Source organism: Lathamus discolor, chromosome 3 (genome assembly GCF_037157495.1).
Source record: "Lathamus discolor isolate bLatDis1 chromosome 3, bLatDis1.hap1, whole genome shotgun sequence".
Classification (NCBI taxonomy): Eukaryota; Metazoa; Chordata; class Aves; order Psittaciformes; family Psittacidae; genus Lathamus; species Lathamus discolor.
In genome coordinates this window covers 23,686,217-23,705,118 of record NC_088886.1, presented here as the reverse complement: position 1 = coordinate 23,705,118, position 18,902 = coordinate 23,686,217, and the positions used below count along the sequence as shown (strand labels likewise).

General features: G+C 45.5%; 1 protein-coding gene across 19 annotated transcripts in view; it reads right to left on the bottom strand.

Moving 5' to 3' along the window:
• The window catches only part of ASTN1 (astrotactin 1), a 221,150-nt gene that overhangs the window by 154,477 nt on the left and 47,771 nt on the right, over positions 1–18,902 (bottom strand). For 3 of the 19 annotated variants that reach the window (XM_065674131.1, XM_065674124.1, XM_065674128.1), the window contains exon 3: positions 10,298–10,601. The exons of 15 other annotated variants lie outside the window; for them this stretch is intronic. The gene's annotated coding sequence lies outside the window, so the exon portion shown is untranslated. Of the gene's footprint in view, positions 1–8,990; positions 9,057–10,297; positions 10,602–18,902 lie in introns of those variants that run through there. One more of the 19 variants, XM_065674135.1, reaches the window with a different exon arrangement.

Below are 18,902 nucleotides of genomic sequence, written 5' to 3'. Positions count from 1 at the left end.
CTTCCCAGACCACTGTGCTTTCCTTTCTTCTTGCTATTAAAAGCCAACTGAAGGGATACAGTATGGCTGCATGGACATGCTTAGCACCAGACCTCTAGTGAGGAGCATAACTGAGAGAATCCGCTGCCTTTGCAAGGTGGGAAGAAAGTGAAGGGGAACAGCAGGGTGCTCCTGACTAGATGGAAAGGAAAGCAAAGGGTTTTATTTTTTGCTTTTTCTGTGAAGGGATGTCTACATTTCCCTTATTAACAGCAAGACTCAGCCCTAGCTAGAGAACAGCAGGAGAGACTACAAAATGGGGTCTTTTCAAAGCACCATTTCTCTATAAATACCAAGCATGAGCTGTTGCCCATGAGAGCAGCCCATTACATTTCTGGGTTGCTCTCACTTAACCATGCAGGAAGCCAAGCTGGTTGACTTAATGACCCCCTTCTGGGTTTCAAACAAAGCAATATCATCCCCCTAAGGATCCAGAAGGACCTACTAAGGTACTAAGCCAGTGTAAAACACACGAGAAAGTCAACTTTGGCCCAGGACTTGTGGGAGCAGAAGGGATGGTTCAGCTCACTTGCAGGCTTGAGGGACCACTGACTCATCTGACCATGTGTGCTGGCCTTTTTTATCACTTTTTAATAAAAACAGAAGTAGTTCCTTCTGCTATAGAGCACCACATGCAGGAGGGACTGACCCAACTGCCCTTAGCTCCAGAAAGGAGCCTGCCACAATGCCTATACAGGGATGTGGATGCTGTAGGAAGGGCATGGGGACAGACAGAGGCACCAGAAGTGGATGTGCTTAACTAGACAGATGATGAGCTGCTAGGTTAATGATGGGCTCTGTGCTGGGTGGTGGAAGGGGAATCAGCCAGGGAAGCTGGAGGGATGGGAGAGGAGGAGGACCTGCATCATGTTTTAAAACTGTTTGCTCTGGCCCTTGTTGCCATTATGAATTTCTTCTACCCTTGGCAAAGAAGATGCAAAACCCACCCTAGTGTAAAATTGGAGGACAACTCAGTATTTTTTGGCTGGTGTTTTGTTGGTTGTTTTTTTTTTTTCCCCACAGCCAGCTTCAGTTCTCTTCAAACCTGAGCTCACCCTAGCGATCCCCTCAGCAAATCCAACAAGGCCAGGAGTCCCCATCCCTGCATCAGGAAAGCGCTTAAATACACATACACCCCAAGAGCAGATCTTCCCTCTACCTTCTCTGATCTGGACCTGAGGGCTCAGTTGTGTCTTCTTACATAGATATTTTTATGGAGGCAGGGGAATTAAGTTTGATTAAAATAAGGGCTGTGATTCTCTCTGTCACATGCTCTCACAACATAGGAGTTCAATATGACATGTATCACCAGGGGGGCTACCAGTAAAATTGCAGGAACTAGCAATGAAAAGACCTAGGTTCAGGCTAGAGGCAAAGAAAAGACACAACATGACAAGGGGCTGAACATCTTGTATTGCTCTCACATGTGTCCTCAGGTCAGGTGTGGAGCAGAGACAGTGTGGCAAGGCAGCAACGAAACAATGCTGATCATGTTTTCCTTGTCCTATGCGTTTCATACTCTAAGGCTGTTAGAGCTGCAGCCACGTGTTCCACACACAGCTACAGACAGAGAGGATTTTATTCTCACTAAAGCTTAATCTCTAATCCAAAAACCTATGTATAAAAAACAGAGTTAGGAAAGCAAGCCATGTGCTGCTTTCACCACCCAAGAACTGGCAGCACAACCGCGTGAGTGCAATAGGACAGAGATAACAATACTGAAGTGGATAAAATCAATTGTTCTGTAAAAGCTTTCTGGGACCATTAGTTAATTAAGCTGCCAGCAGATAAAGGTCTATATAAAAGGCTCCGATCACCTTCAGCACCCAAGATTAAAGAGGATGAGTAGATTTGAGTGCCCACCCCCTGCCTACCTGCAAAACTCAAACCTATTCTTTCTCTGCATGCTCTCTACTTTCACAGAGTAACAAGAGTTAAAAACAAATCCACACTCCTTCAGCAAAAGCAAAGACACTGCCAAGCACATGAACACCAGGGATAAGCCAAGCACAAGCCCAAGCCTTGCAAGCTGCCCAGCCTATTTCTTGGAACACAGACATCACTCAGTGCAAATAACTTTCAAGAGGTGCAAGGGATACAGTACCCATGATGAGCTACTTCTGGACCCATCCTCCTCTTAGGAGCATCATTTGGGACTTGGTGAGCAACTTTTTGTTTTGCCCATCCATACTCAGCCCACCAGCAGTCACATCCCAGCTTTCCCCATGGACGGTGAGGTGGCCCCAAGGAACAATGGACCTATGCCATCCATGCTGTGCTTCAGTGGCCTCAGCAGAGTTAAACCCAGTCAGGGTCCTTAAAGAGAGTGCTCCATTCCATAAGGTGAACTGAAAAGGAAAAATTGACTTGGAAGCTCAAGAACAGATAGGAACAAAGAGGGACTGTTCTCTAGAGACCTTCAGTAACAAGGCATTCTCATGAAAACCACAGTCTCAGCAAACAGGAAAGTGAAAGACTGCAATTACCTTTTTGAACACACTTGAAGATGCTACAGGACTGAGTGGTGCTCTCCTCAAACCTTTTCTTTCCAAAAATTATGGCTTCCCAGTGTACCTTTACCCTGCTGGTGACCCACAGAGTCCTTGTCACCACATTCCCAACCTTACGTTTAAATCTCACTCAGGAGCTGAAGCCAGAAGTTACGTGGTTTAAACACTTCTGCTGAGATGAGTAGTATCACTTCCTCCTGGCTCCCCACATGAATTACAGCCCCCTCTGGGCAGTGCAGAATTGCTTTTGAAGAACAGCTAGAAACACTTCAGCACTTTCTGAACAGATAAAAGGAGAGCTGTTGAATCCAGTACATTCTGGGGAAGAGAGAGATTTTGCTTCCCAATGGCTGTTTACAGCACTAGCACAGCCTGGCTAGGATTGCATTAACCACCTTCGTGCTCTGGCAAAGTTACCATCACCTCCCCACACTCACTTTTGTCACAGGAAAGAACATTACTCAAACAGCACCTGGTTAACAAGCAAATCCCAGCAAATTCATACACCCCCTGCTGCCATCCAGGTTTTCTAAGACTCTGACTCCCAGTGCGCTTCAGTCAGAGCCAGCCCTACTTTCACAGACAGTTGTAGGGCAGAAGCTGGAAAGGCTGGAAAGGGGAGCTCCCAGCAGGAAGACATAGGCATGTCCCTGTACTTCTCTGAAAGACAGCAGTGGAATGGGCTCCCAGTACTTCATAGCAGCACGGCACAGATGCAGAGCAGTGCACTGGTGGCAGTATGGCCCCCTTAGTGCTAGCAGCACCTCAAAACCAGCAATGAAACCATAGGGCTGAGCAGTAGCACTTTACCTCTCCTTCCTCTGCATCTCACTTATCCCAATTTCACAAGACCTTCCAGCAACACACAGCTCATTAGTATCTTTCATTGCTTTGTTTAAACGCTTTCCAAACCCATTTAATCTTTAGCATCCACAGTATCCTGTAGCAATGAGTTCTGCAGTTTGCCGGCATGTCATGGCAAGCAATTTCTCCTTTCGAAGCATCCACAAAGTCATTTCACTGCAGATGCAGAATGAGATGAAAAAGCAGGAGGCAGTCTGGAGAAGAAGAAATAAAACCATCACAGCTTTAGGAAGAAGAACTGGCAAGGAAAGGTTAAATGAACTAGGTTCATCCAGCTTAGGGAAAAAAAAAGGAAAAAATAAAAGGAGAAGACTAAGGCACAGAGGCATAACAATCTTCCAGTAGCTAGCAGGTTATTAAGACAGCAGTCGATTGTTCTCTGTGTTCAGTGGCAGAAGAAGAAATAATTTAACTTGGAGCAAAGAAAGCTTAAAGTTTAGACATTAAAAAAATCACACTAAGAAAAACCCCAAAACACCCCCACCCCCATCTTTCTCACTAGAACAGATACCAGGGAAGCTGCAGAGTTTTTCACTGGAGACATCTATGGAAAGGTTAAACAAACACCTGTGCAGTGAGGAAAGGTGTAACTGATCTTGCCTCAATGCCAACATAGGGAGTAGATTATTATCTGCAGCAGCTCATTCCAGCCCTCTGCTCTGCGATACCAACAACAAACTTTCAAAATGATTTCTTCATGCATTTTTAATTGCATTTTAATTTTTGCCCTCATATAGCTGGAGACAAGTATATAAAAAAAAAAAAGCTGTATCTAATAAATCAGAAATTACATGTTTTCCATTTTTCCAGTGTAATAAAAAGATGTAAAAGTTCCAAATCGGAATAGATATATGTTAAGCTATACAGTTGTGCCAATAAATATGTATGGGTGTCGCATCCCCTTCTGCTTTGCCAAAAATAGTACCAAATTATGCCAACCAATGAGAAACTATGTTTCATTAGGAAATGAACTTTAAAATACAAGATTAAAACGTGTTTCTTAAATCAAGATTTCCTGCTTGTTGATTTAAATCATGATTAAAATGGGTGATTTAAATCAACCATCCTGAACAAAATACACATCTTTCTCAAGTGTTGAGGGTACTTCTACAGGAGAAGACAGTGGTACCCTAAAGATGAGTCAGATAATTCTAGTTTTTATTGCTCTGCTCTTTCTACAGCTAAGGGGTCTTATCATATTCATCTTCTCTGAAGAAAAAAGCAACTTACACACCCAAGCCTTACACCCCCTGTCCCTTTCATTACCCCTCTTTGGACCTTGTGCCTGCACAGTTCCCCTGCCCAAGGAGCATCATCAAGACATTTCAAGCCGACACAGAATCAATCTCAAACAAACTTCCCTGCGACAATTATAATCAGATCCTCCCTGGATGCAAATAGTGTTTCTGAGCGTGGGCTCCAATCACGGCTCGTGAATAATTACACCAGGATTTCAAAAGCCGCCCTCAAGAACAAGTGGAATGTGGAATCAACATGCCTTCTCACGCGGCTGGAAGTACACAGACACGAAAGGAACTGCCTGCCAGCAAGACACAGTGCAGAGGGCCCCGAAGACCTCATTACAAACAGATATTGGATATTTCATCCCAGAGCTGGGGCTGTGGCTTGTGTCAGGGATGCACTACACCTTCACCAGACTACAGCCACTTTCAGGGCAATCTTGAACATTTCAGCCAGGGGTGGCTGAGCATCTTGTCTAAGGCCTTTTGCCTCCTTGTTCCCATCCCAGCAGATGTCCTCTTTGCTGCTCAATGGACAGGGCAGCTTGATATTTAGCAGACACAGAGTGGAATTGTTCTAAGTGAACTTCAGCCTAAGCCTAAAGGAGTCACGAGGTTTATGGGCTGAGTTCTGGAAACGCCACTGGGAGCTAGAGCCATACCTCACGTGCTTGGGTGACACACTGCCAAAACCAGTCTCTGGCTCCAGGAACATACACAGCCAGGTACTTTCATCTGTGGTTCAGCCCCACAAAGTGACAGAAAAGTCACAAACACAACAGAAGCGCACTGCCAGGCATCACATTCCTTAGCCACGGTCTAGAGCATCAGGGTGCCACAAAAGGTGGCGAGGCTCCACATTTCTGTGGAAGGTTTTGGTCCATGGATGGGCAGGCCATGTCTCCAAGGTCATGTCACTGGCTTCATGTAGAACCAGTTCCCCTCCAGAGTTCTGAAGAGAATTCCAGACTCCAGAGACCCTGTGATTTTCAGACTACTGTGCCAAGACCACTACCAGAGGTGCAAAACACTGGTGTTTCAGCATGTGCTTGTCTATCAGAAGTAGGCTGAATGCCAGTTCATTTTCCTGGGCCCATAGATACAGAAGGGACTGAGATAGAAAACAAAGCCCTAAGTGGGCACCCCTGGCCAGGACACCCCCTGGCTTTCTCTTTTCCCAAATCAAAGATCAACTTGTAGTTCCAAAGGTTCCCCAAATAGCTTCCACCATTTTTATTTATGTACTTACCTAATTGATCTGAGCTACAGAGGAACAGAAAACTAGGAAGGAAGCAGAACTTCAGTTATTGCAAAGCCAGAATGACTCTCCAGTCAACACAGGTATAGATACAGCCTTACCTGACTGACTTCTGTGGGCCACAAGGAATATCCCAGTGGCAGAATCTGCCTCTCAATATATAAGAAGTGGAAGAAGATACCCTGAGCTAACAATGAAAACTTCCCAGCAACAATGCACGAACTGGAGACAACTCAGCCCAACATAATAGCTCTAGGAATCACGATGTTCTCAACCCCAAGTAGCCCATCCAGGAAGGAAATGCCTCATGACCATTTTAACTGCCTTGGAGGTGGCAATTTCAGAGAAACAGGAGTAGGAGTAGGAAAAGGCATCAGCAAGGATGGAGGTGGAAAGGAGAAACAAGGACAAATCGAAAGAAATAACCAGAGCTCTAAGAGGGAGTAGGCAACCCAGAATCAACTTGAAATTTTCTCAGCATATACTGAAATTTCATCAGAAACAAAGCAATTCAACCAAATGACATTTCAGCAGGAATACACCAAAATGAAATCAGGATTTCACCACCCCCACCAAAAATTGTCATTTTATCTGGTCAAAAATCAAAGAACTGTCAAGATTTTGATTTTTTTTTTTCTTCTTTCTTTGCTCTTATTCTTGCCATTAAATGCAACAGGAAGAATGGTACCCAGGCAGGATTCACCTGCCTTTCCCTTCCCACCTATTCTAACTTGCCAACACATCCTTTTTTAAACAAAATATAAAGAGTCTGTGAAATGAAAAGCTAACTTCTGTTAAAAACTGTATTTGTAAAAAGTCAAGGAATCTTTAAATATGAGTACAGAATAGAAAGACTACAAAAATATTACCAAAAACAAGCTTTAAGCTTCCCATCAAGAGAAGTTTCTGTTTGGTACAATGGAACTCTTGGCATTTTCTTCTTCACATTGACTGGTATATTGGTTTTTTCAGGGTTTTTTGCTGGTTTAACATCTTCCCTCTCCGTTAAGCTGGACAGCACAACAGGGCACTGGGCAAGTAAGGCTCGGGATTTCCAGCTTAGGCTCAAAAGCCAAAATCTGTTGCTGACTGCTTGGGTAGAACAGCAGAGAGAGGCCAGAGTGAGCTTTAAAAACAAATTCAGCACCTTCCACAGGGCATCTTTTTCCATCTGTCATCCCAAGCAATTCTGCTCGCAGCACGAGAAGCAGGCCAACACCTAAGCATGTTTTGCAGATCCTCCTGTGATTTTGCAAACTCACCCCACAAGGAAACCGGCAATGAGCTACAGCCTAGTCTCCCTCTCCTTCACTCAGCAAGCAAACTGCCTGGCCCCGGATTCTGTCATTAGAGACAGGAGTCGTTAAGAATTCATGCCCACTGCCAACACTGCATTTTTTGGAGAGGTCCTGCACTCAGGCAGAACTAATGAGCAGGCAAAGCAAGAGAACGGCAGTTAAAGCAGAAAACACGCACACAAATACAGCCAAAATGAGAATGCAGACTTATCTGTAGGTCTTCTTCCCTTCGAGGTACTTCAGCAGCATCGCATAATGAAATGTTTACCCAGGGGAAAGGATGATTGTCATACCTGTTATACGGATGGGGAGGCTGAGGTAGGAAGGATCTAACTACCCAGACGTGGAGGGATGTGCTCTAACTGGGGCTGGATTTGAAAGGACTGATCCTGACATATTTATTCAGCCGAGGAGACCACAAGGTGAAGAGAGTACCCTTGCCTAGATGGCTCTGAAGGCTGCAAATTCTCAGCTGTAAAAATAGGCCAGATAATACCTGTCTGAAGGGGATTTACCCTGTCGTACTTGCAAAATACTTTGCAGTCATTGGACAGAGGATTTTATCAAAATTCAGCCAGAGGCTGGATGAGATATTAACTTCTCCCTCTTTCAGCTATTGCAAAAAAATCCTGCTGGTTTCTGGGAGCAGAAGGCAGCGCTTCTTCCTGCATTTCTGTGCCTAACAGCCATCCTGTGGAGCACGTGCTTACCACTAATAAGAACCCTAACTGCAATGGAAGAGCAGAGGACTTAATCACATATAGAAATAGGACATGCAGAGAAAGGATTCACAGAGGAACAGGCTCCCTTTACACCCATAGAGCAGTTTACATAATGAATGACGCTCTTCAATGTATACACTTCCATGTACAGCTTTACTGAATTGTGGCTGCTGGAGAATTGTAACTAAAGTATTTCTCACTCGCATCTGTTTATGTCGTAAGCCATAATGTTACAGCAGCATTTATTCCTTTTTCTCTTTCTCTTCCCCTGCCTGCTTTTTCCCCAAGCATCCAATTTTTTAGGCCTATAACCCTGAAAATGATGAAAGTCTCCCATTGATTTCAATTGGCTTTTGTTTAAGGCCTTGATAGCAGAGAGAAAAATTGAATGATCATTCATTGAATGAGACAGATTTGGCCCAGTTCCCCAGCTGGTGTAAATCAGCATGAGCCCACAGAGCTCAGAGGCTCCCTGCCCTCTGCTGATGAGTTACCCCACTTCTGTATACATAAGGAATTTTAATGATGCTGTCTGGCGTTATTGGCACACGGACACAGGGTGCAGCTTTTAATGCTCTCAACAGCTCCACCTCATTTACTTTCAGGACACCCTGTGCCATGGGGTAGAATACAGTGTTTGTACCCCTTCCCTGGGGTACAAGCCTTTCCACTGCCATAAGGTATCCCAGTCTACTGGATCTTTACTTCTAGCAAAGGTAAGCACGCTGCTAATCCGTGTATTCAAATCAGGATGCTCTCGATACGTTACACCAATACTCTGGAGAGTGGTATAGGAATGGTAAGGAACGGGCAACTGTTTATGTATTTATTTTGCCTTCTTGCCTCTCCTTACCAGAGGGAATTAACTCACCTAGGCCAAGAGGAGGCAGGTTGTATTGGCAGCAAGATAAAAGACACAGGGAGGCTTTACAGCAGCACATGCCTGAGGCAAGGCAAAAGGCATACCAAGCACAACTCAGAAACCATGCTGCTGCTGGAAATCCCCTGGAATTAAGCTTCCCCTCATGATACAGGTATTCCTTCTCTCTATAGCTCACCTGTAGGCCTGTCCAATCTGAGCAAGGTGCTCCTGAGAGGAGCAGGAGGAAACCGCAAGAGGATATGGTACACCACATGACTGCCATCTCAGCGTTAGCTGATGGTTTGGGATCTGAATGGGAATGGGGAGATGAGACAGGGCCAAAGGTAGTCAAACCCCTGCCAAAATGTGTTTTCCTATGAGTTTTCACATACCTGATTAGAAACATATTGCAAAAGACAGTCTGGAAGAGCAAGAACCATTTGTTTACAAGCATCCAGCACTGATCAGCTGGATCTTTCTTCCCCCACAGAAGAGATTAGTATAGTAGTCCATGAAAGGGAGGGAAAAGCCGAAGCAAAGAAATGATCAAGCTAACCAGAGGAAAATCTCTGGCTGGCAGGTCTCTTGCTCACGTTGATTAGTTGAGCAGGATATAGACATAAAATTACAATTGCTTCCTCCATTCCCCCTTGCCCCCCCTTTGTGTGGGGAAGATGTTAAAAACGTCAGGCTTGATTTACCCTGACACTCTGACTGACTCACGACAGCTATAAATCCTCCCCACCAAACACAATCTCCTCTACCTGCTGCACGGCTGCAGATGGCAGGGGGAGGAGGCAGGGAAACGTGGTCTCCCCCTCTCGCTGTGCACATCAAGGCCAATAACTTCTTCTTTCACCCACCTCAAAAGAGGAGACAGGCAGCTTTTGTTCAGGTTGCTCATGCTTTTGCGTGAGTGTGGTTTAAACAAGGCCATGCAATATCTCTTTCGCTTTGCGGCTGTCTCTGTTCATTTTTATTAATGCAAGAATCTGGGTATATGCTGGAGCACACACGTTCAGCTCAATCTGACCACTGCCAACTGCATTACAGCTCCATTTCACCAGGGTGATTAGCACCAAAAGGAGAAAAAAGTAATATATATAAATGCCAGCCTACCCTTGTGCAAACTTTCAGGCAAGAGAAGCACAGAAGGCAATAGTTAAAGTGTGTTTTGGATAGCATAGCAATAGAAAGCTCTAGCCAGGAGGCAAGAGAAAGGGGTGGTTAAAAGGAGAGAGAAAAAGATCTAATAGGAGAAGCGGATGCAGTGCAGTCTGGGATATAGTTCTGGCATGTCTCCAGAGGCCAAAGCAGCTCCTACAGGATGGAGGTTTTCTTTTAAAAATACTAATGGGCTGATTTGCAGAGCTGCCTGGCTCCCAGGTCTCCCACAGAAACTACTCCTCAAACATCATTAACATGTGTGCACTGCTGAGAAAGCCTTCCAAATATGACCCTGCAGCCATGCTGCCTGACTGTGGGAGCCGACACAAACAGTACCTAAATGAGACGAAGAGGATCTGCCTTCCCTTGCCCAAGCATCACACGCTAGTGTTTGTTGCGGCACTGTCACATCTCCTAGCCGGTATGAGACTTCCACGTTTGGCTTTTACGTCTCAAGGCTACTGCTGGGTTTCAGCCTCACTGGCTTGTGGTGTCTTCCACATCTCTGCGCCCAAATGTTTCTGGTGAAAACCATGATGAAGCCCAGCATCATCGTTCTTCTTTTATCAGCTGCTCTATGTTTCCTCATCCAGCACACAAGGCCTCACATGGTGGGAGAAGACTCTGGGGAGATTCATCCCTGAGTAAAGAAAGTGCTGTCAGTCAAACCACAGCAGCTACAGCCTCCAGCACCCAGCCTCTGAGCCCCCATTTCAAGACTAGAAGACACAGCAGGCATAAGAACATGGCCATGCCAAGCGGAGGAGGAAGGAAGCAAGTGAGTGATGAGGTATCTATGGCCTTTTTCTTGCTGCAAACCCTTTTGTTATGTTCAGCATCTCCAGGGATCTGCCTTTCATGACAATTTAGTCCCACTTCACATCTATTCTCCTCTTTTGGACTCCACAGCAGCACATGGCAATGAAATATCTGCATAATTATGCTCATCAGAAAAATGGTCTTCCCTTCCTTTTCTTTAAACCTTCAGCTTAATGAGTTCACCACCTAACCCTCAGGAGCTGAATCACAAAAGACTGCAAATAAGCACCTGTGTCATGTCTTTTACTCCACTCTGGACTGTATGTGGCTTGATCATACCCTCTACCAGCTGCCTCTTTACTCAACTGACACATCCCCGCCTGATTAGACTCTCCTTGTGGGGAAGCTCCTCTGTACCTTTATATCTCTTTGAGGTTTCCTATGCCCTTTCCAACAGAACGCAGTCACGACTCCAGTGATGGCAATTTAAGAGACCTTCATTCTCATCCCCCTGGTAACACATCTAGTGCCTGAGTTTGACCACCGCTGAACATGGGTGAGACATCTAAAACCTGTGCCAATGTTGGCAGAGAGCTAGCCACCATGCAGAGCTACTGGTGGAGCCCAGCATCCCCTTGCCATGACTATTCCAGATACTGAAGGAGCAACAAACTTGTTGATGTTGTACTTTCAGGAGGTTGCTGGAAGGACACTTTGCCAAATTACTGGAGGGACCAACAAGACACATTCTGGAGCTTGGGGCTACTTGTATTTACTAAAATAACCACTACCAAGTTTACATCTTATCTACAAAAACAAACCCAGAAACCTCTCCACCCCAAGAGGGAGAAAATAACGCTTGCGAAGTACAACACAACAATACTCAGAGACTTTGGCATGCTGAGCTCCCTTTTGCAATCTCCTGGTTAAGAAAAATTCCCCTAAAATGTGCTGCTTTTGTTTATCACACACACACAGCTGGAACTCCTGTGATAGGAAATCCGTTTCTCTGTAGTTATTTATAAACTCTCCTTTCCAATAGTCAGTAGCTTCATAAACTAAAGCAGATCAATACAGCTGAAAAGTTAGAGGCAGATCACAGGGAATTAGATGTCATTGGTGTACACATCTTTAGAAATCAGAAGAGCTGATCAAAATGTGCAGGTCAAAAAGCCTTTTGGGTTTGGGGTGTTTGGCTGTGGTTTTGGGTTTTTTTGGTTTTGGGTTGGTTTGTTTGTTTAGGTTTGTTTTTTGTTTTTTGTTTAGGTTTTTTCTTTTGCAATCAGGTATTTTCCTCATTTCCAAATAAATTTTTCTAAGTATTGGACATGGGGGGCTGAAAAAATGCAAACAAAACCCCCCAGACTATTTTGTATTTTTTCTCATCCCCAAATCCAAGGAATTTCTGATCTTTCCCATTAAAAAATGGCAGAAAACAAACTTACCATGAGTTTGGGGGATGGGAAGGGAGAAATCTGACATGGGTTGTTTTGTCTCAAGTCTTATTTTCATCAATTTTTCACTCAAATCCAGTCACTGCTTCAGAAAAAAAGGAAAAGAAAAAGCATTCTTTTCTCAGCAGAAGCACTGCAGCTTCTGCACAGACATGGTTATTCTTCATGTGCGAAAAACTTGCAGGCTTCAGGCTGCTTAGACAGACCGGAGATCACCCCCAGCCATGGGAATGCAAACACAGCACCAGGGTTTCTCTTCTGTGAAGCCAGAAACCGAGTCCAACTCTCCAAGTTGCCTCTGAGCCACTTCCCCAGGCTGTCTGCAATCTAAACCAAATCACACCTGACTTCAGGCCAAGTTCAGGAAACTTGATTATCTTTCTCCCCCTATCCGATGGGAGATGGCAGGTTGAGCGAAAGAGAATGGAGGAGTGAAAAATTAACACAAGCACTTAAGATGTTATGAAACTGCAATATGCATCTCTAGCCTGCCCCCTGGTCCTCACGCCCATACATTATTTAACAGAAAAGAAAGCATAAATGAGCCAAAACAATAGCTAGAGGGAGGGAGAGGAATATATATATATGTGTGTATATATATAAATAAAATTCCTTAAACCATGTCCATTAGTTTTGTTTCTTATTTAGGATACTGCATTAATCATGTTAATATTTTACAGCCGGGCTGTACACTTTAGCCATTACTTTAATCAAACCCATCAGCGTACCCAAGAACGCACTACCAGGTGGGAATAGCTGCTACCGCTTGCTGTTAATTACTTTGCATTTTACAGCAATCAGCAGCAGGGGCTGAGATCATAATAAATTCATGACTTATGGGTCCATAAAATCATTACCGTAGGAAAATATGTTTTATCAGGCGTTCGTCGGGCTGCTGCTCAGAGAGAGATTTCTTGAAGGAAATGACACCCATGAAATTAAACCAATCCTTGCAGTCAGCAGAAATGCTAATGTGGGCACAAACAGAGCCGAGGTTTGTGCGGAGCAGAGAGGTGGGGGGAGCAGAGGGAGGGGAAGACAGAAGGATTTTGCCAGCCTGGAAGGAGGGGAGGCAGTGGGGGAAGCCAGCTCCCACCAGGACAGAGGGAGGACAGGGCACTGGAGGGAAATAGAAGAACCAAAAGCAGGATGCAGATCTGCTAAGGGGTCTCAGCACCATCACTACCACAGTATGAACCTGTAGGAACATTGCCCTGTGGGGCATCTAAGCACAGGGACATAAAAGGAGAAGTTCCTCTCACCCTCCTATGAGGAAGGAGCCTTTCAGCTAAAGATGCACTGATGAGTTGATGTACAGCAGCTTCAAAAGCCCATATTCCCTTTCCGGTGGCAGTTTTCCAGAAGGGAACACAACACATTCGCAACTAATCACAAAAGCTCTTCACTTAAATGATACGCCTGTGGCTTTGCACATAGGTAACGACAGCTTGGCCTGAACTTCCTATCCCCAAATAGTGTTATCTGAATCCAGAAGCTTTAATTCAATCACCTAAAGGCCCACACAGATTACATGGGACATTACAGATGTGATCAGCACAGAACCTATTCTGCACTGAGCATGGCACTGCCATCACAGTAAAATCAAGGGCGACAGTGAAATCAAGCAGTGTCAAATTGACATAAAGCGGCAATAAAGAAGCCTCAGGATTTAAGAAGCATGAAAGGAGCCTAAATGAACTTGCTGAATATTTTCTGAGTCTCTTCTGCACTCACATAAAATCCCATGGCACTTCCAGAGTCATTAGCCCTGCCAGTTCCTAAAAAACAAACAATAAGTTCACTTTTACATTTTTTTTCCTTATTTTGTTTTCAATCTAAGACCAACTGAGTTTTCTTTGGCAAGAAGCCACCAGCTCTTTAGAGCTCTTGTGTTTCTTGGCCTGTGAAAATGAAAAAGTGAAATGCCAACTAGAAAATTCCCCCAAAGTGTTAAATTGGCCAAGCCCTTGTTTTTTACTGTTTGCTTCACTTTGAAAATACTATGGAAGCTCAGTCATAGCTGGTTTGTTTGGTTTATTTGCCTCTTCCAATTACACTGTGCAAACAAGGAACATTATTTAGTGTTATTTAAGCATGAAATTATAACAGATAATTTTAAATATCAAAGTCCTAAAAATAAATCTTTCTATCAAGGCACAGCAGGTCTAGATCTACTAGTTTGTTAACATGAACCGGGGTGGGCGGATGGCAGATAAACCACAGTGGAGAGCTTGCTGCATACAAGATTTGTTGCTTTCCTTTCAGGGGATTGTGGAAACCTGGGCAGCTCAGCTCTAGAACCACACTGCTGGGGCTGGTATCAGAAGGGACATGGGAGCAGACCAGCACTGTGGCCGGAGCACGCGCAATGTCCCCAGAACGTCATCCTGCACAGTGCCCTGGGCTCTTCAACTTCTACACAGCTCAGAGGAGTCAGCTGACATCCCCAGGGGAGATCTCCTTGGGTCTCACCTCTGTGATATTCGGTCTGTAAAGAGGTGTTTTGATATTCCTTCAGAAGTAACAGCCCAGGAGGTTTTCCTACAAGTATGTGTGCAGCCCCCAACACAGCCCTGTGTGGTACCTACACCCCCATCCCAGAGAACGGGTCCAAACACCCTTACAGTTAAAAAAGGACTCTTCACCAAACCATATCATGGCTCCCTCTCCGGGCACTGTACCTGGATTTCTTTCCCTTCAAATCTAGGGAGACATGGGAAACACAGAGAGAGATCAGCCCAAGCCAGCCAAAGGAAGGCACAGACCTACGCCATTTTTGATGCTCCCAGGTCTAGTTTAAACTCATCAGAGATTTCATACTACAGGCAAATGAGCCGGCACTGTGCACAAACAACAGGCCCTAGACTACATTAGCCTGATGTCAACCTTCAGTGGCTTCCACCTACCTTGTACTACATCAGAATGTCCTCAGCATCATATCTGGGGCCTCAGTGCAAGCCCCAGGGCTCAGGTTGCAGAAATGCTTATGCCAAAACTTTCTGTGCAGCCCCAGCAACCACACAAGACAACCACAACCCCATTCCGCAGCCCCACATGTGAGCTCCCCACAGGCTTCAGTAGAGCTGCCCAGCCCCTTCCCTTCATTCTGGACCAGTGGTAGTAAGAGGCGACGTACGAACTCTTGTGTAGAACAAACTGTGGGCAAGAACAGGTTGCGGTGGAGCTCTGCTATCCCCAGACACACTGCTTCTTTTTTGCAAGCTGTCTTTACCTTAAGAAACCCCAATCACTCTAATCCCTGGGAGAAAACTGCTCCAACCACAGCCCAGACAGCTGCTCACTGCTCAGCATCACTGGCCTGGCGTCAGATCTGGCTGAGAGGAAGCAAGGAGGAACCAAGACCTAGAGCCAGATGCTCCATCAGCCCTTCAGAAGCTCCTAACCCCCTGAGGACAAGCAAGCCACAGACTCTGTGCAATAAGCTGTTTTTCTTTGGGGTTGGCACCTCTAGTTTACCCCTTCTTTGTCTCCCCAAAGACAGCAATAATCCAGGCCTCACTTCCAAGATCTCTCTGTATCAGCCCTCCCCTAGATTCAGAAGGGCAACAAAGCACAATGAGCTGTAACAGTCTCCTAATACCTAAAGTGGGCCTACAAGGAATCTGGAGAGGGACTTTTTACAAGGGCAGGTACTGATAGGACAAGGGGCAGCGGCTTTAAACTGACAGAGGGGAGATTTAGATTAGACATAAGGAAGAAACTTTCCACTGTGAGGGTGCTGAGGCACCGGCAGGGGTTGCCCACAGAAGCTGTGGCTGCCCAATCCCTGGCAGTGTTCAAGGTCAGGCTGGAGGGGGCTTGGAGCAACCTGGTCTAGTGGAAGGTGTCCCTGCCCACAGCAGGGGGGTGGGAACTGGATGAGGTTTAAGGCCCTTTCTAACCCAAACCGTTCTATGAATCACCAAGCATTTGCCAAAAAGAACCACCACACTCCCGGCAAGCCTACCTTCACCCTGGAGCATTCAGGCCAAGTATCTGGACCACTCTCCTCTGGGTGGTACAGGGCTGGACCCTCACCTTTTTGCTACCCTGTAGGAAGTTCCAGGTTGGCTGTTACTATTGAGGCCATAGTAACCTCATCTGACAGGTACAGCAGCCTGGAGATCTCCCTGTTATGGTGCTGCCCGGCTATAAATATCCTTTTCTTCTTCAGGGAAAGTATGTCTGACCTGAAGTGCATGAAGCTTCCTGACAGGCTGGAAAAAGGGAATAGAAGAGGTTTAAATGTCACCTAGAAGAATCTTCATTTTCTTTTCTAAATTTGCAAAGCTCCCCCAGTCACTGGAGTGAGGCATCGCCTGTTTGAAGTTCAGCCTGAAAATCCTTTTGCAAAATATTTGCTGAAACACAATAATGTTGGAATTGGAGGGGATTAAAACTGCTTCTGTCTGTGCCCCATCCCATTGAAGCCCCTCCTTTCTGTAGAGGCAGTGACTTGGGTCCCTATGTCTTGAAGGCGCAACACAAAAGAGAAAGAAATAAAAACGTAGAGCTCCTAACATCACTATTATTGAAACGCCTCATCTGACATTTTGACTGTTTCAATTAGCTAACAAGGAACGCTCCACTTAATCCACCCTCAGATACTGAAAGAAACTCAGTCTTTCCCTTCCCCCATCCCAGATCCCGCCTGGCAGCTACTTCCCAGCCTCTGGAGAAATCCCAGTCCGGGTGACAGCTCCTGTCCCAGGGGGAGCCATCAAGCCAGAGCCTACCCAGCCCAATGCCAGCTGACATTAAGGAGCATCCTTCCCCCAAACCGTATGTGCCTTCAAACACAAAATCAGAAATTCTGGAGAGTAAGCAAAAGGGCACCCCAAAAAATACCAGCTGGTGCCTTTTCTTACCATTTCAGGAAACACGACAGTAACATGGTGCTGGTTTAGACCAAAGAGATGGCCCCTCTCCCTCATTAGGATGGATCAGCTAGGATCCCTTGCTGTTTTGAACTGCAGAAAGCTGAAAAATTACAATGATTTGGTACCCACAAGGAAGGATGAAACACTTCAGAAACATTCCCCACTTCCTGCACACAGTCCTGGGCTAATTCAATTGGGTTCATTTTATTTCTCCAGGATTTACCTGCTGCTATAATTTTATGCCAAGGAAGCTGAAGTGCTGGAAGCATTCCTGTTGGCACATGTAATGGCCGGAGCTTTCCTCCACAAAACATTTTACAACCTTTAAACACACACACATAAGCTCTCCATCCCACGGGTGAGCTGCTGCATGCTGCTGGCTGCAAGGGGGACTCATGGCCATTACAGAGGAGACACTACACACTCCATAAAGTCAGGGTGATCGCCTTCAGCTGGGGGAGCTCTCGGGAAGATTGATTACCCTATGAGGAGCGCTTCACTTGCCTTGGGCAGAAAGGCAATTCACCAGCTCTTCTGTGGCCTGACTTTCACAAGACAGCTCTCCAGGCACCACCAAGAGTATTTTCTCTCACATTTGGAGGAGGAGGAAGGTGCAAGGAAGGAATGACACATGCAAAGCCACACAGATGTTTAATATCCACAGAACAACACCTCACCCCCAAAAATGGGGTCTTGGAGGTGGTAGGCTCTTACAGACCTCAATCAGGAGATGTCCACAATTTGTACCTGTTTTAGGGGATCAAAAAACTGAGAACAAGAAGTGGATTTAGGTGTGGAGAACTACCAAGGACTCCACCTGCTCTGACTACAAGGACTTTCAGGTCCAAACTGGCAAGCCTGGAATCTAGCAGATAGGAGTAGGAGCTGCATGACAGACAGCAGAGCAAGGTAAAGGCAAGGTATCAAGAGTCAGTAAAAGCCCTTTTTTGGCCAAAGACACAGGCTTCTCCCCTTTTCCCATAAAGAAGGCTTATCACAAGTGAATGGGACAAATCCTGCCCATTTTATGCCAACCATGACCTCAACCTGCTTGTCCTGTCCCAACCAAGGGCAATACTCTCCATCAGAGGAGACTGAAATCGTGCCCATTTGGAATAGCCTTTTCCATTGCTACTTTAATAACTCCCATAACCTTTGCTTGTCATAAGTATGTTAGCAAGAGATATAATTTCCTCTGTGCATGAGGAAAAAGTAAAACAAATACAAGTGTTTCTAGGCTCACCTTTCTCAGTACAGCCTGCCTTCCCTTTGCACGGAAACCAGCCACTTCCTAAGAGCTGTGCCAGATGCCCTCAGCTCCTAAATACAAAGTTAGTTTCCATCACATGGCTCTTCTCAGCAAAAGGCTTCTGTCATAGTTCAGGAAAGCATTTGCGTGCCAGGCAGCACTTAACCAAGTGCAAGTCTGTGTTCCAGCAGAAAAAGTAGCTTATAGAGACGCAAGGCAGCTTTGTGGGAAACTAGCCCTAATCCTCTTCTAAAATATCCTGGCTATCTTTGAGCTCCTAGACCAACAAAAGGCATATAGACCATCATAAATCACACCAGCAAGAAACTGTATGTCCCTGAGTCCAGCCTCTGAGCAGTGAGAGAGTTGCATCATAATCACTCCTGCTCAGCTTCATTTTAAACCAGGCCCAGTGCTTTCCTGCTCTATGGCCAATGAAAGGGATCAGTAGCTTTCAGCTCTAACATGCAGGAGCCTCCTGCTTGTCACCATCCTCCCAAGTTCATGGACAGCCCATAACTAGCTGTCTTTGTGCCAAGATCTGCTTACTCTAAATAGTTTTTCTCCCTACTGACTACTTCTCTTCCAATATACACACA